This window comes from Gigantopelta aegis, chromosome 15 (genome assembly GCF_016097555.1).
Source record: "Gigantopelta aegis isolate Gae_Host chromosome 15, Gae_host_genome, whole genome shotgun sequence".
Lineage (NCBI taxonomy): Eukaryota > Metazoa > Mollusca > Gastropoda > Neomphalida > Peltospiridae > Gigantopelta > Gigantopelta aegis.
This window is the reverse complement of record NC_054713.1, coordinates 4,724,098-4,749,437: the sequence shown is the minus strand read 5'-3', so window position 1 is coordinate 4,749,437 and position 25,340 is coordinate 4,724,098. Positions and strand designations below refer to the sequence as shown.

The 25,340-nt window shown below is 39.3% G+C and overlaps 1 protein-coding gene and 1 long non-coding RNA gene across 2 annotated transcripts in view; both read left to right on the top strand.

Moving 5' to 3' along the window:
* LOC121390154 (alkaline phosphatase-like) overlaps nucleotides 1-25,340 on the top strand; it is a 96,642-nt gene that overhangs the window by 61,303 nt on the left and 9,999 nt on the right. The window lies entirely within an intron of this gene.
* Nucleotides 17,359-23,219, top strand: LOC121390156. The gene is made up of 2 exons (XR_005960174.1): nucleotides 17,359-17,455; nucleotides 23,028-23,219. It is a non-coding gene; the product is annotated as an uncharacterized LOC121390156 (long non-coding RNA).

Genomic DNA, 25,340 nt, shown 5'->3' with positions numbered 1-25,340 from the left:
GTGAAACATGTATGTCGCATGAACCGTCATCAAGTTAGACACAATGCAACCGAAATGTTGAGATGTCATTGAACAAACATTCCTTTCCTTTCCTATGGAACGCATGTGATCCAAGAAAGTAATATTTGTCTCGTAACGCGATGTAAGGTCAAATCGGAAAATACTGCACGCAGTGCCATTATGATATCGAATAATTGCCTTTTCTGGAGTTTTGTTTTATTCATGAATATTCATTATGTTAATTATTAACTTTCATCCATCCACTGGTATAAAACCTGATGCAAATTTTATACACAGTTGAGACAACTGAATGAATATTGTATATTGCATGGAGAGAAAACACATTTAATGACACTTGAATAATTTATAATCGCTTCCAGAAAACAATAAAAGCTGTCATTTTTATCGTTTCCGCTGTTCGTGAAACATTTAAATTAGGGGACTGCAGAGAATCGACAGTTTTAACTCGGCCGTTTACGAGCCAATCAACACGGGGTTTTAGATGTAGAATATATTACCATAAATTATGACGTATCACGTCCCAAGCTGGCATCTATCGGCTTCGACGACGGAATGGTTAAACACGTGGTCGCAAGACATTGACCATAAGGTATATTTCTACAATTGTTTTTCATAACAGAGCATACAGACATTGGTCATGTAGGAATGAAATCGGGGAGTTATTGTTCCAGCACAGTGCACAACGACTGTGGGATGGTGCATATAAAATATCCTTTGCTACTAATGGAATCAAGGTAGCGGTTTTTCTCTCTAAGACTCTATATGTCAAAATTACCACACGTTTGACATACAATAGCAGATGGTTAATAAATCAATGTGCTCTAGCGGTGTTGTTAAACAAATAAACTTTTAACTTTTAAACCGGGGAAAAAAAACGTTTTAACTTTCTACCTTTGAAGAAGAGACTAGCCTTGTGACGTCATTCAAAAGGAAGAATTAAACCAACAAACACATAATGAATAAATAAACAAACAAACAAACAAACAAATACATAAATCAATTAAATAATAAACAAGTTCGCCACCAAATGTTTTGTCTATTTCCACTTTTTACTTTGAGGGTCCAAAAAGGGAAGTAACTCATTAAAAGGACAGACCCAAGTTTTTAAACACTAAGCAATATATATATATATATATATATATATATATATATATATATATATATATATATATATATTCTTTTTTTTTTACTATTAGAGCCGTTTATGATGACTGAAATGAAACATTACTTATATTTTATTGTTTAGATTATCAGTGTTCATATAATCGAGGAGTTTTTGGTCATCCTGGTATTTCTAATACCACAAAATACATTTATCATATTTTTATAAACGCACGTGCGTCTGAGCAGTAAAAGTTATGGAGTCAAGTTCCAGTCTATTTTTAATGGTGTTTCGCCGTTTCAACGTCACAGACTATGTTTGACTCTGTTGTAACGTTATCTAAATCTGTTACAAGTTTGTAGATTAACCAAACTTATTGTCCATTTTCATGGACTGAAACTAGCCTAGGGTCTGTACCTTTAAATTGTAGACGGACAACGCACTACATAATATGGCATTCACTCCAAGAAGGAATCAATCCTGTTTTATACCATAATATGGCATTAACTCCAAGAAGGAATCAATCCTGTTTTATACCATCATTTTGAGAGTTGCTCCCACCCACTTTTGTCGTCGTCGTCGTCGTCCTCTTCTTCTTCTTCTTCTTCTTCTTCTTCTTCATCATCCTCCTCCTCCTCCTCCTCCTCTCCTCTCTCCTCTTCTTCCTCCTCCTCTTCTTCTTCTTCTTCTTCTTCTTCTTCTTCTTCTCCTTCATCTTCTCTGTTCAAACCACATAGTTGATCATGCTTTAGATTTGGAGTCCGATTGTGTTGAAAAATACCGCTGTCTAAATGAAGTCTTCTTTGGTGCCCCAAAGTTTGTCAGCCAGTGTTGCTCCGTTCAGCCAGTGTTTTAACCTTGTTTGTCGGACATATGACAAGACTGCAGAATGTGCTCTGGAAACTGTGGTCATGTTTGGCATGGGCAATTCATTTCAACTTTCAACTTTCGTGGTATATGCGCATGTAAAAAAAATTCAAGTCATTTCAATTTATTTTCGTGCTTATATCCAAGCAAGGTTCAAGCACGCTGTCCTGGACACACACACACCTCAGCTATCTGGGCTGTCTGTCCAGTACAGTGGGTTAGTTGTTAGTGGTTAGTAAGAGAGAAGAGGGTGTAGTGGTTTTACACCTACCCATTGAGTCGTTAAAACTCGCTATTTGCTTCGTTGGACAAGACTGCAAGATGTGCTCTGGAGTCATGGACAATTGTCAGTATCTACCAGCTTCAGGAAGTACAAATGGGACCTGAGATGGCAGTGACCCGTTTCTAATCTGAATATCGTCGTCTGTTGAAGTCTCTCCAGGTTGTGGATTGGATCACTGATCGTGGTGGTGGAACTGCGGAACTTTATTTTGATGATAGGTTGTTTAAATCTCTGAAGGAGATTGGGTTACTTTTCTGTTCCTGGTTTCTGTTTTCACTGAGGTTCTTTATATTTTATATTTGATCAACATACAATTTGATAATCGAATGCTCTTGTGTGTGTATATATATATATATATATATATATATATATATATATATATTATGTGTGAATATCTGCTGTGCTGATAAGCTGATAGCTTAAAGCATTAAAATAACTGAATTGATTGCTTCCTGCCTATTCAAATACATTCTGATTCCAATAAAATAAAGAAATTAGGCTTCTTCCTTTTCAACCGGCCTCGGTGGCGTCGTGGTTAGGCCATCGGTCTACAGGCTGGTAGGTACTGGGTTCGGATCCCAGTCGAGACATGGGATTTTTAATCCAGATACCGACTCCAAACCCTGAGTGAGTGCTCCGCAAGGCTCAATGGGTAGGTGTACACCACTTGCACCGACCAATGATCCACGACTGGTTCAACAAAGGCCATGTGTTATGTGCTATCCTGCCTGTGGGAAGCGCAAATAAAAGATCCCTTGCTGCCTGTCGTAAAAGAGTAGCCTATGTGGCGACAGCGGGTTTTCTCCAATAGCCGATGATAAGATGAAAAAATCAATGTGCTCTAGTGGCGTCGTTAAATAAAACAAACTTTACTTTTTCTTCCTTTTCAATGGAACTGTTAAATTCGTCACCTACATACCGCTGATAATCTGCAGTAATGGTTTGATGCTCGGTAGATGCACTATGTGTACGTTCCAAATGGTTTTAATATAAAACTGTTAGTATAACATTGAACGAATTATCTTTCTGATTTATTTTTGGTTTTCGCCTATAACAGATATTGAATAAATCAATTACCAATACACACGCTAAAGAAAAACAAAACAACCGACAGCACACACTTTAAAAAAAAAATCGGTTATATACGGGTTTCTTCGTAAAGTGTGTATTAGTGATTAATGCTTTTCTGTCACACACAGGATTATTGTTGTATTAGAGCGGGAATCTTTGTCTACTCGGTGGTAGGCAAACATCCGGCGTTTTGTGAATATATAGATATATCTTTCTGAAAGCAGAACGTACTCTAATAAGGAACCGGACAAAAGAATACCGTTCCGAGTACACAATTGCTATGCACCCGGGGGAAGCTGAACAAAAGAATATCGGCCTCCCCCACCCAAACCCCCAATACTTGCTGCTGGTAATAACTTGGTACTTGGTGATGCCTCGACCAGAAGCGGTCAGGCCCTTTATAAGGGCCCTATGGGCAACCTAGGGAGACACCACAGCATCGTAAAGGTCTAAAATTAACGAGCTACTCTCGATTCACTAATATCAAAACCTATATTAGCTCGGCCATTTACCTTTCGACCGACCGTTCAAAATTGCGCCAAATTCCATCAATCAAAATTGCACACCCTTTTCTCTTTGGCATTTAACTGCTCCATTCAAATTCCATAGCACCACCACCACCCCCACCCGCCTGCTACCGATCTGATCGGGCTGCTGGTGCTCCCTTGCACCTGCCAGTGCAGGCGGTCCCTCCTCTCCCCTCCCCTCACCTTTCCTGTCATGGACGGAGGAGCCAAGGCCAAGGCCGGCTCTTGTGCCCACGACAGGCGTGCGCTACATCAGCTTGTTCTGAATGTGCACGTAAAACCCTATGACATGATATGACATGAAAGCAGAAAGCAATTACGGTTGTCCACGGGCCCCAGGTCCGAAGGAACCGGGATTTGCGGGGACACTTGAGGACAAAAATTTACGTTTTTTTTTTTTTTCTACACTTTATAAATAAAGATAAAACTGTTGCTTGTCCTCCCTCCCCAAGAGGTTGTATCCCAACACCCCCCACCCCCACACCCACCCCCACACTTCAAATATCGTTCCTACGGGCGGTGCCGGATTTATAAGGGGGCAATTGTCCCAGGCCCCCCTGCCAGAGGGGCCCTCCAGACTAAGGACTTCCTTTATAAAAATTTTTTAATAATTATAAAATTAGTTCATTTTTGTTATTTGTCATGTAATTTAATTTCTATGTTGAGGAACCCCCGAACCTGAAGTGCCCCAGGCCCTCCGATGTCTAAATCCGGCCCTGTCTACGGGCCTGTGTGCGTCTACCTCTCGAATAGTAGAGTACTCGGGGTAACGTAAACCTAGTACGAAAATACATTCGCTTATTTTGAGATGTCAAACTTGAGATTTACTGCTCTTTCTAATATACCGTCTTCTCCTAAAAAAATTTTTTTAATCTTGCATCTTACGTCTTCAGATTTTTGTCACAGGTGTTACACTAAACAACTGGCCCCGCATCACACGCTTCAGCGAGGAGCGGGTCGTCGGGTATAATGTATCTTCTTTCTCGTGAGAAAGTTGTTTTAACTTTGTTTGCAGGGTAATTTCTCGACACGGTGCGTTTTTGTAACCCGCCGATTGTCAGTGGTCTGATAGCAAAACGGCCATTGTCGTGGGCGAAAAGACCCAAGCGTAAACGGTTTGTAAGTTTGATGTTCAGGAGGACATTAGGGCGTTGTTCGGGTGATCAGTTGAGTAAATGGGAGTTTAAACGAGCCGAGGTTGGTTTACGCCTCGCACGCAGAGAGGCAGTTCGTAATTACGGGTTTCGCTGATCGGGTCCGGGCTTTAGTGGGGGCTGTAGGACAAACAAGACACTTTGTGTAGGCGGTTCGCTGTTAATCACAAGCGTATGTAATTTCTATAACTGTCGCTTCAGGCGCGGATCAAACGGGAAGGTTCTTGGGTGCGCGCACCCCCCCCCCCCCCCCCCCCCCCCCCCCCACCCCACGAATTTCAAAGTACCCCGAAAAATGCGGGGCATTATCAAGTACGTGTTTCTGGGGGAAATTTGCCATATATATAATGAATGTTACTTCAATTTTGAATGCTGCATGTGCCTTTTTTATAAGTCCCCCCCCCCCCCCTCTTCTAAATTCTGTAGATTCCACTTTATACGTTGCACCCCTCCCTCTAAAAACCTGTATTCGCCCCGCGCTATGTTCAGTACTGGACCCAAATGGAAACTTAGAGTAGAGATTAGTCGGGGATGGCAGGGGCGCGTCTTTTAAACCATCCAGATACCGACTCCAAACCCTGAGTGAATGCTCAGCAAGGCTCAATGGGTAGGTGTAAACCACTCGCACCGACCAGTGATCCATAACTGGTTCAACAAAGGCCATGGTTTGTGCTATCCTGCCTATGGGAAGCGCAAATAAAAGATCCCTTGCTGCTAATCGGAAAGAGTAGCCCATGTAGTGGCGACAGCGGTTTTCCTCTCAAAATCTGTGTGCTCCATAACCATATGTCTGACGCCATATAACCGTAAATAAAATGTGTTGAGTGCGTCGTTAAATAAAACATTTTTTTCTCTTCTTGTCAGTTTTGGGGGCGGGACGTACTCCAATGGCAAAGCCCTCACATGATGTGCGGTCGGTCTAGGATCGATCACCGAATATCAAAGCCCTCACATGATGTGCGGTCGGTCTAGGATCGATCACCGAATATCAAAGCCCTCATATGATGTGCGGTCGGTCTAGGATCGATCACCGAATATCAAAGCCCTCACATGATGTGCGGTCGGTCTAGGATCGATCACCGAATATCAAAGCCCTCACATGATGTGCGGTCGGTCTAGGATCGATCACCGAATATCAAAGGCCTCACATGATGTGCGGTCGGTCTAGGATCGATCACCGAATATCAAAGCCCTCACATGATGTGCGGTCGGTCTAGGATCGATCACCGAATATCAAAGGCCGTTGTATGTACTATGTACAATTTTTTTTGTTTAACTTTCATTTGGGTTCGGCTGTTTCTAAGAGTAGTGAAAGAAATTGGATGTAATGCACTTAACACACTGAGTAACCTCCGGCGAACGGTAACAAAACACAAGAGAAACGATAAGAAAACCGCTAGGTAAGATTACAGGTGTGTATATAAATCTGTTTAACCCAACAAGTCGGGTCGGCCAGTATTAGACAGGTGGCCGCCTAAGGACTTCCAGTGCTGTAAATATTACGAGTGCTCTATACGATTGGTGTATAAAAATAGGTGGTATGTGATGAGAGAGAGAGACCCGCTTCCGCCAGAGTTTTGATGGCGTGTAAGATCGATTTCCCTCGATATACTCGGATGGGTTTTTTTCTTCTAAATCCAACCAGTGACCCATGACTGATATATCAAAGGTCGTGGCATTTCCTGTCCTGTCTATTGGAGTGTGTGTAAGAGATGTGTCATTTCGTTTCGGTACACGTAGCCTGTATATGTTACGGCTAGCAGAGGGTTCCTGGTGTGGTTTTTAGATCACATTTCGGAATAACCACGTGTTAGCATTCAGATAGCTGTAACTTTAGCCACAGTACTCGGCGGTTCAGCGGTTAGGCGGACATATATACATAGTGTGGGTTGCCCCCTCCCCCCAATATGGTTGCACTATACCAATTAATTTCCGGCTGGGTCGAAGATCGAGGTGCACCGAACTTTTGATAGAGAAGTTAACACCACAAGTCCTGTGATTGGTTATAAATGTGAGTGTGTTGGTTGTAAAAAAAATTAGTTTCATCTGGGCTAAAAATGTATGCAATTTTATTTGATGTAGTACCACCGTGTCAAGTAGCCTTGTGCTTTGAACATGTATGGGGTACCTGTTAAACTAGGGGTGTTGCAGAAACATCTGGTTATACCGAAAATGAGCCATGAAAGGTACCATTTTCTGCAGTTAATACTTTGAGGTAGGGGTTGTAGTACTGATATTTATGGGTCACAGTTTGGTTGATAATTTGCATATAGTGTTTTTAAACACAAATGTTAACATGGTCGCCTATGGGATTTGAATTGGTATAGTCCAACCATATGGGTTGCCCCACAATATAAAATCCTGGTTACGCCAGTGATACATTCATACATACATACATATATATACATACATACATACATACATACATACATACATACATATATGCATACATTGAGTGGGTTGACTCCCCCCCCCCCCCCCCCAATATGGCTTGCGCCCAATATGGGTTGCGCCCCCAATATGGTTTGATATAACCGAATGTTTTTACCCACCCACACACCCATTTTCGCACAAAACTGTAGTACTTAGTTTTACAGGTACCCCAACTATGTTTCAAGCAGAAGGCTACTTGGTTCAGTGGTACTTGATGAAATAAAATTGCTAACATTTTTGGCCCAGATAAAAAAGAAAAGAAAAAAAAAAGTCACATTTATTACCAATGACAGGACTGGTTGTAGTAACTGCTCTATTTCAAAAGTTTGGTGCACCTCGAACTTTGACCCAGCCGGATGTTGAGTGCGGGACGTAGTCCAGTGGTAAAGCATTCGCTTGATGCGCGGTCGGTCTGGGATCGATCCCCGTCGGTGGGACAATTGGGCTATTTATCGTTCCATCCAGTGTACCACGACTGGTATATCAAAGACCGTGGTATGTGCTATCCTGTCTGTGAATATAAAAGATATCTTGCTACTAATGGAAGAATGTAGTGGGTTTCCTCTCTAAGACTATATATGTCAAAACTACCAAATGTTTGACATCAAACAGCCGATGATTAATAAAACAATGTGCTCTAGTGGTATCGTTGAACGAAACAAACTTATTTTCTTCTATTAAAACTATATGTAAAAATTACCAAATGTTTGACATCCAGTAGCCGATTAAACAAACTTTACATATGCCTTTTAAGGGTAGGTGAGGGAGTGATAAGGGTGGTTGGTGGTGTGTTCAATATTTTGTGCCTCCTTAGCCACCGACGCAGAAACATGCCTTTTAATGGTAGGTGAGGGGGTAAAGTGGGGGTGCAGTGGCGTAGGAAGGTTCCAAAGGGGAGGGGGGGGGGGCACACTTTTATATTTACACACTTTTACACTATTATAAAGCAAATATAAAGCAAAATATCTACGTCAGTGGGGATGGGGTGGGGTGGGGGGTGTTCGATATTTTGTGCCTGCTTAGCCACAGCCGCCGACACCGGTTTATGGTGGCGCCGCGTTGTACTCGCCCCGCACCCGATACACGCCCCCCCCCCCCCCCCCCCCCCCCCCCCCCAACCTTTTTTACCACCGACTTCGTGATCCCACCCCGGCGGGTCGGTGTGCATCGCGGAATATTTTATATCTCGAGAACGCGCTCTCCTCTCTTCGTTTCTCACGCTCTCGATTTAGGTTTTTTTCTTTTCTTTTCTTTATGGTCAGGTTATGCGGTGATGATCCCGCCACGGTAGCATAAAGGAAGAGATATCTTACGTCAAAATAGATAAATATAAAGCTGTGTTTTGTTATGTGGTGGGGTTTTTTTCTCTCTTTTTTTTCTCTCTCTCGTCTTCGGTGGGCGGAGTTTTCCCACGGCCGTTTGATGGGTGTCGCGTGCGGCTCGTTGTTTTTGTCGTCTGCTGACATATCTCGTGACATTCCATGACGTTCCGTGACACGTCGTGAGTCGCGGGTAGTAGAGGATGGTGACAGTGACGTAGTATAGTGCCGGACATGACAGCACTGCTCGAGGCTATCACATGATGATTTCACTACATGTGGCCAGTTTTTTTCTTTCTTTCTTCATCTCGCTTTTCCTTCCATCCATCCATCCTTCATTGTGTTTCTTTCCTGTTCATGTCATTACATGTGGCCAGGGTTTTTCTTTCTTTCTTTCTTCATCTCGCTTTTCCTTTCATCCATCCATCCTTCATTGTTTTTCTTTCCTGCATTGCACCCGTCCATCCGTCCTTCCGTCGGTCTGTCAGATCCTACCTAAACCCGTCCATCCGTCCATCCATCCATCCAAAACCCAAATCCATCTATCCATCCATTCGTCCATCCATCCATCCAAAACTCAAATCCATCTATCCATCCATTCGTCCATCCATCCACCCAAAACCATCTATCCATCCATCCGTCCATCCATTCATCCAAAACCGAAATCTATCTATCCATCCATTCGTTCATCCATCCATCCAAAACCCAAATCCATCTATCCATCCATTCGTCCATCCATGCATCCAAAATCCAAATCCATCTATCCATCCATTCGTCCATCCATCCATCCAAAACCCAAATCCATCTTTCCATCCATCCGTCCATCCATCCACCCAAAACCCAAATCCATCTATCCATCCATCCGTCCATCCATCCATCCAAAACCCAAATCCATCTATCTATCCATCCATCCGTCCATCCATCCATCCAAAACCCAAATCCATCTATCCATCCATCCGTCCGTCCATCCACCCAAAACCCAAATCCATCTATCCATCCATTCGTCCGTCCATCCACCCAAAACCCAAATTCATCTATCCATCCATCCGTCCATCCATCCACCCAAAACCCAAATTCATCTATCCATCCATCCGTCCATCCATCCATCCAAAACCCAAATCCATCTATCCATCCATTCGTCCATCCATCCATCAAAAACCCAAATCCATCTATCCATCCATCCGTCCATCCATCCACCCAAAACCCAAATCCATCTATCCATCCATCCGTCCATCCATCCATCCAAAACCCAAATCCATCTATCCATCCATTCGTCCATCCATCCATCCAAAACCCAAATCCATCTTTCCATCCATCCGTCCATCCATCCACCCAAAACCCAAATCCATCTATCCATCCATCCGTCCATCCATCCATCCAAAACCCAAATCCATCTATCTATCCATCCATCCGTCCATCCATCCATCCAAAACCCAAATCCATCTATCCATCCATCCGTCCGTCCATCCACCCAAAACCCAAATCCATCTATCCATCCATTCGTCCGTCCATCCACCCAAAACCCAAATTCATCTATCCATCCATCCGTCCATCCATCCACCCAAAACCCAAATTCATCTATCCATCCATCCGTCCATCCATCCATCCAAAACCCAAATCCATCTATCCATCCATTCGTCCATCCATCCATCAAAAACCCAAATCCATCTATCCATCCATCCGTCCATCCATCCACCCAAAACCCAAATCCATCTATCCATCCATCCGTCCATCCATCCACCCAAAACCCAAATCCATCTATCCATCCATCCGTCCATCCATCCATCCAAAACCCAAATCCATCTATTCATCCATTCGTCCGTCCATCCATCCAAAAACCAAATCCATCTATCCATCCATTCGTCCGTCCATCCATCCAAAACCCAAATCCATCTATCCATCCATCTGTCCGTCAATCCACCCAAAACCCAAATCCATCTATCCATCCATCCGTCCGTCCATCCATCCAAAACCCAAATCCATCTATCCATCCATCTGTCCGTCCATCCACCCAAAACCCAAATCCATCTATCCAGCCATTCGTCCGTCCATCCATCCATGATGCCATCCATCCTAAACCCATCCATCCATCCACCCATCCAAAAACCCATCCAATTCAACTAGCCATTTATCCGTCCGTCCATACATCCATTCAGTTCTTCCATAACGGCGAAGACCCTAGTTTCAGCCCATGAAAATGTACACTAAGTTCAGATAATCTACAAAAAATTCTGACTAAGGTTGATACAGAGAGAAGCTGATGTATGTGATGTTCAAATGGGAAAATACCATCTGAAAATGACTAGAACTTGTGTCGATAACCATTATATCTCAGACGAACATGCGTTTTAAGAATTATGAAAAATGAATTTCTGGATATTACAAAAACCTGGATGACCAGAACCCCATCAGGTTTACGTAAATTAATATTCTAAATAATAAAATGTAAGTACTTCTAATTTAAATTATGAAAATCGGCTTTAAAAGTGAAAAATACGTCGTAGTGTAAAAAAAACGACAACTAGTGTCTGTCACCTAATATAAAAAATAAAAAAATAAAAAATAATAAAAACGATATTGCCGCTTTAATAACACAAATGACTGGACGGTAATCCGCGCGGTTAACATTCCGTCTCAATTTACAATATTCCTGGCTATCTCGAGCAGTTAAACAAGTCATAAAGTGTATTAAGTTACACCACGTCTAATAAATACGTCAATGTCTCGCAATAAATATACATCAAACTGTTTTATATCCACGAAAATAAAAAACCCATCTTCAAGATAGACATAGATATAGACAAGAAATGCGGTGTCCAGGTCAACCAACGTAAGGCTCGCCTGGCACTGTGCCACCGGGGTGCCATTATACTGCGCGACACGACACTCTTTAATTGTGAATGTATACTTGACGACACGATTAGTTTTAGGGACGTTTTCCCCATATGTGCGGTACCAAAAACCGCGCCACGCATAAGGGGCCGTTGGACGGATTTTTTGCAAGCATTCGTTTACCGCATACCGCGCCAGCGACACGCCAAAAAAAGAAAAAGAAAAAAAAAACACGTTTAGTTTTAACTTAATTTTGAATGTATATTTTACGATACGACAAAAGGCCAAATACGTTTAGTTTCAACTTTTACTTAGTATATTTCCAGACCTTCGTTTTTGACGGGCGCGAGCGCTATCACGCCCGTGAACCCCCGTCAACTCAATTTGACGGGCGCGAAATAACACGCCCATGAAGTGAACAAATCACGCTCGTATTTTTTTTAAACTGCCATTTTAATTGTTTATTGAATCCAATCCACAACGCCACAAACGTTTCCATTCTGTTCATAATGAACTTACTAGAATACTTTTTTTTATAAATTGAAACGCGATTGGTTGGTTATCTTTATACTGAGCCAATCAGCTAGGAGTTCACTTATTATTAAGATCTCGTCGGTTTTGTTTTGTTTAATTTCGTACAATGCAGGTAATGATCGTGAAATTTATTTTACACTGTCCTCGTTTTGATCACGTGCAGAAAAAATAATAGGTGCATTGTCCAATAATTCTATGATGTGTATAATGTTTATACATGTTGATATCACAGTAAACGCGTACACCAACAAAAAACTAATTTAGTAAAGCAGGTTTTGTTTTTGTTAATAGCATAGCGACGTACTCGCAGACATTTGTACTTTCACGATCTGTTTCACGATACTGCCATGTGATTTAAAGCCAATGACATTGACCTTGATGGAGTCAGATTTCTAGTACATGTGATCGGTTGACGGGCACTTGAAACAAACATACACCGATTTAATTTCAACTCAGTAATTCGAATTTACCGAGTGTAAAGCATGTATATTTTAAAATTAAATTTACATTAGGGTGGTTTTGTTGTTGTTGGGTGGGTTTTTTGTTGTTGTTTTTAAAAAAAATTATGGGTTGCTATGATTCGAGTTAGTAGTATAATAAATGACGTGTTAACTACAGTACACCGATAATGAAAGTTAATCCTGTTTGTAAAAATATATATTTATAAAAATTGTAGTAAGATATATTTGGGTACAAAATGTTGACATTTTCTCTGTTATGACATTATTATTATTATTATTATTATTATTATTATTATTTTAAATAGAGAATTTGCAGGGACATACCATGTTTATTATGCTATCATGATAACTGTGATAACCCTGTACCATGTGGTTGTTATACTTTTACTTTCGTTTTAGTTTAAATGATTTACAAACAGGCCTACTGACATTATTTTAGTTTTTAGAGTTTTATTAAACATTTTACAGTTAGAATTCATAACAACAATACCATAGTTGTTACAATGTCAATTCACATTCAGTTCACAGTTTGTGTCCATGGAGAAATCATACCATTCTACGGTGAAGACTAAAATTATTGTACTTGTTTTAATAAAACACAATAAGCACAAACAAATCAGTTTCAATTCTTTATTCATAAATAGTCAATAGATTATCACGATTCAGAATTTTAATGCAACATGATATGCATATAATACATAAGAAATCGATAAATGTTGTGTTCATGGTGTTTCTTTTTCTTGTGTAAGACGGCAATGGCCCATTCCTTCATCTTTGAGAACAACCATCATATTAGTTAAATTAGGATATTTATTTTAAAAACACAAAACATTAACTCTTAAGATATTTAATTTAGAAATCCACTGGCGTAGGAAGCGGTGGGGGGTGGGGGGGGGGCAAGGGGGCATGTGCCCCCCACTTTTCAGATATTTTGTTTTATATTTACTTTATAATAGTGTAAAAGTGTGTAAAGATAAAAGTGTGCCCCCCATTTTTGGCACCTTCCTACACCACTGAAATCATTACTCCTCAAACGCAATCATGTTCATGGGTGAAATCCCTCTCGGTCTCTTGCCTCTAATTCTGATTATTTTGAGGGGTGCGATTTTCCCCTCTTCTGCATTTTGAGGTAAGTGTAAAAACTGTTATTTGTTATTGTATGTTCTGTCTTAAAGTTTGTGTGGTATTTATTCAATAATATAATAGTAGTTGTAAGACGTGTAAATAACGTATTTATCATTTTTAATAATATGACATGACATTTTGAGGAGTATGATTTACACCCCCCTCGTAAGCATTTTGAGGAGTGCGATATTTAGCACACCTGGGTTTTTCAAAAACGAAGGTCTGTATTTCAAGATACGACAAAAGGTCAAACACTTTGTAGTTTTAACTTTTATTTTGAATATATATTTCACAACAGGACAAAATGCAAACACGTTTGCAGTTTTGAATTTTAGTTTTAATGTATATTTCACAACATGACACATTGTCAAACATGTTTAGTTTTAACTTTTACTTTGAATGTATATTTCACGATACGACTAAAGGCCAAAACACGTAGAGTTTTAACTTTCACTTTGAATGTATATTTCACAACACGACAAAATGTCAAACACCTTGAGTTTTAACTTCTAGTTTGAATAAAATTATATTTCACATGACAAAATGCCACAAAAAAAAACACACAAAAAAAACGTTTAGTTTTAACTATCATTTTGAATGTACAATGTATCTTTCACGACACGTCAAAAGATCAAACACGTTTAGTTTTAACTTCCATTCTGAATGTATACTCCAAGTCCCAATCACAGAATGGATGTATTGAGAGGGTTCGAGCCTGCGACCAAAGCACCACGAGTGAGCGTTCTACCGACTAGATCCCGCACCATTTCTGTCAATAATGGAATAGTCATAGCTTAAATACCTCAAACGGTGAACTGTACAACTGTATTAAACTAATATTTAGCCAAGAATCTTATGTATTTTTGCTCAAAACAGTATGACCGATGTTATTTAAATTTCGAACTGTTAACCATTTTTATCCTGCAACCAGTGTTCCTACTGGCCTGTTATGATGACCTGTTAAAGCAAAGTCATAACAGTATACTAGCATGTTATGACTTTTGACGTCACGTACAAAGGGAACTACTTTTCCACCCACAGATATCATTCAAATAACAGGACACAAGAATATACAGTCAATAAATAATTACAGCGCTATCACTGAACAACAACAGGAAGAATATTCAAAAGTGATATCTGGCGCGAATCGACGTGATTCTGGCTGTCAGCTTGTGTCTCAAACAGTGAAATGTACAAGTACAGTAACTAGCCTTGATTCAGGCCACAACTCGGCTGACAGCTTGTGTTCGAATGCAAGTTTGTTAAAACAGTGATAAAATACTTATCCACTCCAAAGTTTGTTGGGTTGCAGGATAAAGATAATAACCAGTTAATGACGGTTGATATCGGCTTTATCCTGTTCAGGACGAATGGGAAATGTCCCATTCTTACCTTCACAGGATAAAGCCGATATCAAGCGTCATTAACTAGTTATTCTCTATTTATATTACCTGTAGAACGAGGAAAAAAGAAAGAAATGTTTTATTTAACGACGCACTCAACACATTTTATTTACGGTTATATGATGTCAGACACACAGATATTGAGAGAGGAAACCCGCTGTCGCCACTTCATGGGCTACTCCTTTCGATTAGCAGCAAGGGATATTTTATATGCACCACCCCACAGACAGGGTAGTACATACCACAGCCTTTGATATGCCAGTCGTGGTGGTAGAACGAGGAGGTTGGAGGGAAATGTTTTATTTAACGACGCTCTCAACACATTATATTTACGGTTATATGGCGTCGGACATATGGTTAAGGACCACACAGATATTGAGAAAACCCGCTGTCGCCACTTCATGGGCTACTCTTTTTCCATTAGCAGCAAGGGATCTTTTATATGTGCCATCCCACAGACAGGCTAGTACATACCACGACCTTTGTTATACCAGTTGTGGAACACTGGCTGGAACGAGAAATAACCCAATGGGTCCACCGACGGGGATCGATCCTAGACCAACCGCGCATCAAGCGAACGCTTTACCACTGGTCTACGTCCCGCCCAACGAGGAGATTGGAGTAACATCCCTTGTTCTGAAATATATTTTTCTTACTGAAGTGTCGTTAAATATTCAATTCTCTTCAATTCAATTGTTCTGAAAGATAATGTACGTTGTATCAGAATCAGTGTGTAGGAGAGAAGCGCAATGCTTTGTTTTTGAGTGTTCGACATTCTTGGCAAAGACAATTACATGTACAGTAAAGTACTCTTATAACGAACTGGAAGGGACAATGTTAGTTAGGTCGGTATTCCAGTAGTTCATTGTACACATTTGCACAAGTTGGTCATTAATATATAAGTAGATAAAACGTCCCTTTACGATCAGTTCGTTCTATGTAGCAGTTCGTTATACGCATGTTCGTTATAAGCATGTTCGTTGTAAGTGTGCATTACTGTATTTTATTCTTAAAACTATCCGATGCCATATAACCGTAATTAAAATACATGAATGATGAGAGTGTCGTTAAATAAAACATTCATTCCTTCTTAAAACATAATTTATAACACGACCATAATGTTTGTAAACGCTATTTTATTAGTTAAGCAAAAATAGCTGTCAAGATTACGAAAACACAATTTGTAATAATGATGTTCCAATGATCGATTATAATCGATAATTCATCGGTTTTGCTGTACCGATGTGATGATCGATTATATACATTTATAATCGATTGTGTGGGAAACTGTTAACAGTAATTGTTTGTACAGTTTAGATAATGGAATTGATGTAAATATGTTGTTGTTGGTCTGTTGCTTTCATGTGTACATGACGGTAAAATATTAAATGGTTATTAAATAATCATACTGATGTACGTACCTTGTTTTACACCCAATAGCCGATTGCTATTTTTGTGCTGGGGTGTCGTTAAATATCCATTCATTCATTCATTTTGGTTGTTAAAGGTAAAATTAGCAATCCGGTGAACAATACAATAGGCGCATGGTTTTCATAATTCAAATCCTTCTTATTTTAATATATTTCTAACCGACTGTGTACTCGACAGTTGATCGGATGGTGTCAAACGATTTTAATCGATGATCATTGATGGAATTCATACGATTCCCAACACTGGATTGTAAGTAGGCTAATATGTTGGCAAAATTGAGCAGTAAGTTATGAAAGAGAAAATGCCAACAATGAAAATTTCCGGGAAACCGACCCTACTTAGAAAAAATTGTCAGCTACATTATTTTAGATTTGTTTTTCTTTAATACGTGGGTGAAAAATAGTACATACTCGTACATAACATTTTATTTCGACCCGTCGGTGTGAATTTGAATGTTGTTTTTTAAATGCCGATCTACCTCAATTTGTTTCGGCACGTTCCTTTAAACACAATTGCGCTGGGTGCCTATTTAAACAACGACACGTTCAAATCGTCTGAACGAGCGAAATCGAGTTGGATACGTTTTAAAACACCACTGTTTTAAGATACATAGTGTCTAACGGACACGAATATAGTGTTCTATTTCTTTAAAAAAACCAATAAAAAAAACCCCCAAAAAAACCCCAACAACAACAAACAAACATACAGGTTTAAGGACACTTTATCATCTTTTCTCAGTACAATTTAATTACGTCATATTGACGCTTTCGCCATTATCATACGTCATTAATCTGTCGACGTGTCTTTGGTATCCGGGTTATCAAAAATGGAGTATACAATCATATTTTTCTAAATCAATATCCAAAATCGCCTAAAATGTTCTGTCCAACAGGTAACAAATTTAATCTCTTTAATGTACATTCCTGTTATATTTGTCTGTATATTTCAGTTCCATTGAAAAGACTGCCCCCACCGCCCTTTTATTTTTGTTGTTGTTGTTCGAATCGAAACCGAGTTGACTGTTACGTTATTAAATGTTGAAATGTGGATCCAACTTCCATAATCATGGTGTAAAACAGGTTGATTCACGACTGTAAAACTGAATACCATATCATGTAGTCGTCTACTGAGGTTTAATGAGAGTTGCTTCCCTGATCGATCCACTCGAAATAAAAAGAAGTAGTGTTTCAAACTCCAAGTAGTGAACTTGTGGGATTAAAAAAAAAAAACAGTGTTGTTGTTGTTGTTTTAATAGCAGAATGGCATTATAAGAGCTACTCTTTTCTTCTTAGCAGGTAAACACTGTTTTTCTAGTTTATTTGCTACATAGGCTAATGTTTGTATGCCATGCTATGTCAAAAATAAATAAATAAATAAATAGTGGTATGATACCTTTACTGTCTTACACATGTACTACCTTTGGTGACCTTTAAATAAATACAAATTGTTCCGTTTAACTACACCACTAGAACATATTGCTGTATTAATCATCGGCTATTAGTCCTAGAGAGGAAACCCGCTACATTTTTATTTCCATTAGTAGCAAGGGGTCTTTTATGTGCAACATCCCACAGACAGGATAGCACATACCAAGCCCTTTGATATACCAGTCGTGGTACACTGGCTGGAACGAGAAATAGCCCAACGGGACCACCGACAGGGATCTATCCCAGACCGACCTCGCATCAAGCGAGCGCTTTACCACTGGGCTACGTTCCGCCATACAAAATGTTTTTAATGATGTTGTTGTTGTTGCTATCAATGACGTCGGTCGTCGTTTTCCGATGTCGGCGGTTCTGGGTGTTGTACACGACATCTACCTGCTGATGCCCAAGTTGTGCTAAATACCATACCCCATACCATAAATATCATTGCATAAATTCACTTTTACATGTGACGGGAAATATTTCTGGTGACGTCCAAAAACGTGGAATGACGTCCGCCCAATAATTAATCGGCGACCGCGGGATAATTAAATGGCGGCCACCGTACACTAGTAAATTACGTCGTTGCAACTCTGCAGTTAATGGCTGCCCACGTTAGACAGATGACAACCATCAAATAGTTAAAGACGTAGACACAGGGTGTTATCATCTTGGTCTAAATGTTTTTCTTCCAGTGTGCAATGAGTAAAGAAGGTTTACAATTTGTGATTCAAAGAAGAAGAAGACGACGAAACCTCCCTCCCCCCCCCCCCCCCCCCCAATAACACCTCCTAAGAAAATTTACAGTGTCTCTAGCTGTATGAGAGGTGGCATTATCATGCTGAAAAATCGAGATGTTGGCGTTGTTGTGGAACAGAGGAATGACGTGATGAGCGAGAATGTCATCGTGGTAACGTTGAGCATTTAAATTGCCATCATTGACGACTAGTGGTGAACGATAACCATGGGCAATGGCTGCCCAGACCATGACAGAACCCCCACCCCCGAAACGATCTCGTTCAAGAACACAACAGTCAGCATAGCTTTCATTTCTCCTACAGTAGACGCGCACCCTGCCATCACCATGTTGTAAAGAAAATCTGGATTCATCCGAAAACAGAACTGTATTCCAGCATCGCCGTATCCAACGAGTCTGTACACGTGCCCAATTAAGACGATTTAGACGATGACGTTGCATTAAAACGCATCCGACGTAAGGACGTCGTGCATGTAAACCGTTCTCCCGCAGACGATTACGAACAGTTTGCCCACTGATTCGGTTATTATGAAGCCCAGGTGTGTTAGCAGCAGTAGCAGTGGCAGTTTGGAATCGATTGCGCAAATGCATGTTCATGATATAGCGGTCTTGACCACGCGTTGTAACACGCGGACGTCCACGACGTGGCAAGTCGTTGGTGCTTCCTGTCGTTCGAAATCTTACGCGAAGATTTCGTATCGCTCGACTAGAACTCCCAACATGCCTTGCAACGTCTTCTGTCGACATTCCAGCATCAAGCATGCCAATCGCCCGTTCGCGTAAATTATTGGGTATTCTTGGCATACTAAAAATGCTACAATGTAAAAAAAAACTTATTTTTTTTTACAAATTTTGAAGTGTTTTCGTTCACTTGACAACAATGTCAGTAAGACAAGTAAAACAAATTGACCGAATACTACACGGGACATGTCGAACCATGCATGCACGTGCAAATTGAATTTCACGTTGTTGACGATTAACAGTGCAAAAATAATCGATAAAATTCATGAATCCTGATAATACAGCTCAAGGCTAATACTACCTATATAATTTCATTACACAATGAATTCTTTAACACAACAAATACTATATGTACAAATCGGAAGTTTCTTTTTTTGTTCAGTATATATATATATATATATATATATATATATATATATATATATATATATATATATATATATATACTCTTTAAAAAAAGTAGGGGAACCTGAAATATTAATATCAACTATTAGACCGAACATACGTTTTGAACACAGAACAAAGAACGTTCAGGTCTGTTTATCAACATACCGAAACACATTCCATAGTTTCCACGTGCATCACGCAGTTGCCCCGTACACGTGCGTGGGGTGTCATTCTTGATTTTGACAATTTCCAAGAAGATTGATTAATTACTGTGGAATATTATTTCTGTCAATCTTTTTCCTTCTGTTGATCATACAGTTGTTATTGCTTTGGGTTTTTTTTTGTCATTTTTATTGTTTGAATTTGCGATTTACTGATAAAAACCGTCAACTTTCAAATTTTACTTCTGACCCCAATCGTCCTTCAAGATCTTTGGTGGTCATAAAACCTACAGTAATACTGAACTACCGGTTGTAATGTTTGCCCAATTAATTCACTATTATCATATAACTATTCCCCACAGCTAATATACCTTACAATTTTGGCAACTGTAAATTGTTATTAGAGTTCCCCTACTTTTTTTGAAGAGTATATATTCTGTCTATCTATCTACCTATCTCTCTATCGCGGTATCTTTTTGAATGGAAATGACGTTCAAACTCGAATGAGGTCAGTTTGGAGGTCCTTACATTAAAATAAACTAGTACATAACGGTGTTTTTGTTTTCTGAACTCTGGACATCTTTCAGTGTAAAATGGCTATTGAAATGTTTTCATTTGATGACTATGAATGGATCGTCAATTATGGAGTGTTACCCTAGTACATTTACTTATATGCCAATAAACCTAGTGCCGTGACCTCGATTAATTTATATCTAATTTGCAAAGTTATCAAATTCTTAATGTATGTCATCTAAAAAATATCACATACTTTGATTGCACTGAAAATGTAAGATATTATATGATAAATATATATTAAATATATAACAGAAAAACGAGGAGGAGATCTGGCATAAGAATGGATAAATGAAAATGTGCATGGTCAACTTATGTAGATTGTTTACAAGGTAGTTATTAAGGGAGAGTATTTCCTAGAAATAGCAGTAACGTAGCCCTATCAATGTTGTTTTAACCGATGATCGATGTTGTATTTTTCACAGAATATATTCTGACATAGAAATTGTATCGATATGTATGCAAAAGAAAATGGTGGTGTGTAACCTTTAGACCAAGTTTTGCTAGTGAGTTTTAAGGTACCTTGCTCTCAAAAGGAAGACTTTGTCTTGTTTCAGCCAATGCTCCACGACTGGTATACCAAAGACCGTGGTATGTGCTATCCTGTCAGTGGGATTGTGCATATAAAAGATCCCTTGCTACTAACAGAAACATGTAGCGGGTTTCTTCTCTAAGACTATATGTCAGAATCACCAAATGTTTGACATCCAATAGCCGATGATTAATAAATCAATGTTATCTAGTGGATTCGTTAAACAAAACAAACAAACTTTAATCTACTCACCAGTAATACACCAAACAGTATATAACCTTTTTAACATAATGTTTCAATTATAAATCTTCCATTAGCATATTCAGTACCACATCTCATCACAACACTGAATCCAAAAGACGTCATGATAGTCATAAAGTTATACAACTAGGATCCATTGTCAAGATGAATATATCTTTTCCACTTGACAAGATGACTGTAATGATGCGGTTGCGAATAAGCTTCATTCTGTAAAGCTAGTCCTGGGAGAGTGGCAGTCCTCCTACAGGCGGAGCAGGAAGAGTGAAATGGTCGTGTGTAGTGTTCGCATCGGTCATACATACTAGACGCATTCAGTTGTTGTAAAGAAGGCTCCGCCACCTCAGTGTGAACACTGTTCGTATACACTGACGGTTCACCATATTTCGGTGGAGTATAATCATCATGGACCGACGAGGAAAGATGTATTTGGTAGACAAAATGTGATAGAATCGTTTCGATTCCACCTTGAACTTATCTTGAAGTTTCTACGAGATACTGATTTTTGCTCAAAGTTTTAATATATACTTACCTGTAATACTTATATACTTTTGCACATACTTACCAGTGATACCTATACTTATGCATAGCTCTTTACGCTGTTTTTTTTAAAACTTGATTTTAGAAGTTTTGTATTGATATTGATCATCAATTTATTTGTATATTTACCATTGTGTGACACAAAATAGCCGATATATTTTTTTTTCTGCTGGGGTATCGTTAAACATTCGTTCATTCATTCATTCATTCATTCACTCACTCACTGTCACCTGCTTTGTCTACACATTAGAGTTGATCCGGACCACGACATGTGGCTCCAACTCCGTCTGTAGGAGGACTGCCACTTCGCACCAGTACAGTGATCAAAGACCATTCCGCAGTTTCCGTGAACCAAGAAACATCTGAATGTTCTCGTGAATGTGCATTGGTTTATTTTTCACATTGCCAGAATTAATTAGATGGCTGAAGTTAATGTTTGTTTTGTTTAACGACATCAAAAGAGCACATTGATTTATTAATCATCGGTTATTGGATTATGACACAGGTCTTCAAAGGAAACGTGCTACAGTTCCACGTAAGTAGCAAGGGATGTTTGGTATGCACTTTCCCACAGATTAGGTAGCACATACCTCGGCCTTTGGTATACCAGTCGCGGGCACTGGTTGGAACATGAAAACCCTCCAATGATTCCGCCGACGAGGTATGGATCCTACGACACTTCAGTTGAGCTTTTTACCGAGTAGGATTTAGCGCAGTCGATTGATCGCTCGCTTGAGGTGATAGCGTCGCAGGATTGAACCATCTCGGTGGATCCATTCAGCTGATTAGTTTTTCTCTCGTACCAACCAGTGCATTACAACTGGTCAAAGGCCGTGGTATGTGCTTTCCTGTCTGTGGGAAAGGGCATATAAAAGATCCATTGCTGCTAATAAAAAAAAATGCATCGGGTTTCCTCTCTAAGACTATGTAAAAATTACCAAATTTTGGACATCCAATAGCCGATGATTAATAAATCAATGTGCTCTAGTGGTGCCGTTAAACAAAACAAACCTGAAGTTTAACTTATACAGAGCGAAAACATTTCTTGAAATGCTAATATGTGTCCCTAAATGCACGTGTTTCGTTTTCAGGGTTGGGATCTAGCTCAGTCGGTAGAGCACTTGTCTAACGTGCTTGTGTCGGAGGATCGAAACCCCTTGGTGGACCCAGTCTCTGACTGCATTTTTTCTCTCGTCCCAACCAGTGCTCATGAATGGTATATTAAAAGCTGTGATATATAAGCTGTCCTGTGTGAAAAAGTGCAAATAAACGATCCCTTGCTGCTTACGGATTTGCTATGAAGAATATATGTCAGAATTACCAAATGTTCGATATCCAATAGGGGATAATTATAAATCAATGTGCTGTAGTGATGTCATTAAACAAAACAAATTTTATTATTTATTTATTTTTTTGTTTTCCATTATCGGTGACGTAATTACAAATACTAGCAACGCACTTGGCACGGCTGTGTACTAAACGGGGCTATAACCGCTGGCGACACTTCATCGATAGAACGGGGTTTTGAATATCCAATTTACAATTTCAATGTATATAATAAAACGATCAGGACTTTATGACGTACATTCCCGTGGGGTAAACGTTCAATGCTATTTATTTGGAAACGTGGATTCGTCATAAATACCGGCACATTTGGAAACGTATATAATGCCCGTCGCCTATGGGTTAACCTCGAGGTCTAACTGTTACCTGGATATTTTGTTTGTCTATTTACGTGTTGAATATGTAAAAGAGATAGAGAGTACAATATGAGTGGCCGCTAGCTTTTCTTTTTGTTTCAACGGGTTGTTTCAAAACGTATCTAAAAGTTAAAGTTTGTTTTGTTTAACGACACCACTAGAGCACATTGATGTATTAATCATCGGCTATTGGATGTCAACCATTTGGTAATTTTGATATACGTTTTTAGATAGGAAACCACCTACATTTTTTCCATTAGTATTTTTATATGCTCTTTTCCAACCAGTGCGCCACGACTGGTATATGCTGGCACGTGTGTAGGAAAAGGTTTGTTTTTATTAACGACACCACTAGAGCACATTCATTTATTAATCACCGGCTGTTGGATGTCAACCATGTGATAATGAAGACATTTTTACAATAGTAGCATGAGATCTTTTAAATGCACTATTCCTCATACAGGACAGCACACACGGCGACATTTGATGCATCAGTCCTGGTGCACTGGCTGGAACGAGATATAGCCCAATGGATCCACCGACTGAGATCGATCTTATACGAACCGTGCATTAAGCGAGCGCGTTACCACTGGGCTACGTCCCGCCCCCAAAACGTATGTAACGAGCAAAAGAAAGATGGATGCGTTTTCACAGAGGATGTCCTGACATTGTTGCCATTTGTTAAGATGTTGCCAACTAATAGATGTGTTGCCAACTAATAGATGTATTTTAATAACTACAACTTCATATATAATATTAATTCATAATATATATTCTTTTGCCTAAGATATCATTTGTTGAATATTATCTGTGTTTCTGATCGTTCTACTGTTTGTACTAGGTCAAACTTCATTTTATTTCCTAATATATAGTTTTTCATAAGTAGGAAATTATTTTGACAAAAAATCCCGTTAAATATACAGACATTGATATTCTAAACAAGAAACTATATTTATATATAATTTTAGTCCTTAAGATATTTTTTATTCAGTGACAGTTAACTCAGGACAGTCTCTATGAACGACTTGTAAGATAAACTGTAAAACAAACTGTAAGATAAAACAAACTGTAAGATAAACTGTAAAATAAACTGTAAGATAAACTGTAAAATAAACTGTAAGATAAACTGTAAAACAAACTGTAAGATAAACTGTAAAATAAACTGCACTAGTGTAGTACTGTAATTCAGGACATTAACGTGACCAGGATATTATTTCGACAAAAACAAACCCGAAACTTGATCAAACATCGAATATGTCGTGTTGCATTTATAAATACAAACATCCAGTGAAAACATAAACCTATGAATTTACACATTTAATTTTCAATATATGCTGTGACAAAAATGTTTAAGCAATTTGGTAAATGTGCTTAAATAAATTAAAACTCGTGACTTTGAAAGTGAAATCAGACACTGGATTTAACTACGGCATTATTTGTCAGTGAAACAGGAGAGTTTCAATACAAAATGAGTACCAAACTGCTAAACCTTTTTATCTTAGTATCCCTCTGTCTGTCTGTCTGTCTCTGTCTCTGTCTCTCTCTCTCTCTCTCTCTCTCTCTCTCTCTCTCTCTCTCTCTCTCTCTCTCTCTCTCTCTCTCTCTCTCTCTCTCTCTCTCTCTCTCTCTCTCTCTCTCTCTCTCTCTCACACACACACACACACACACACACACACACAGACATACAAACACATACATAAATTA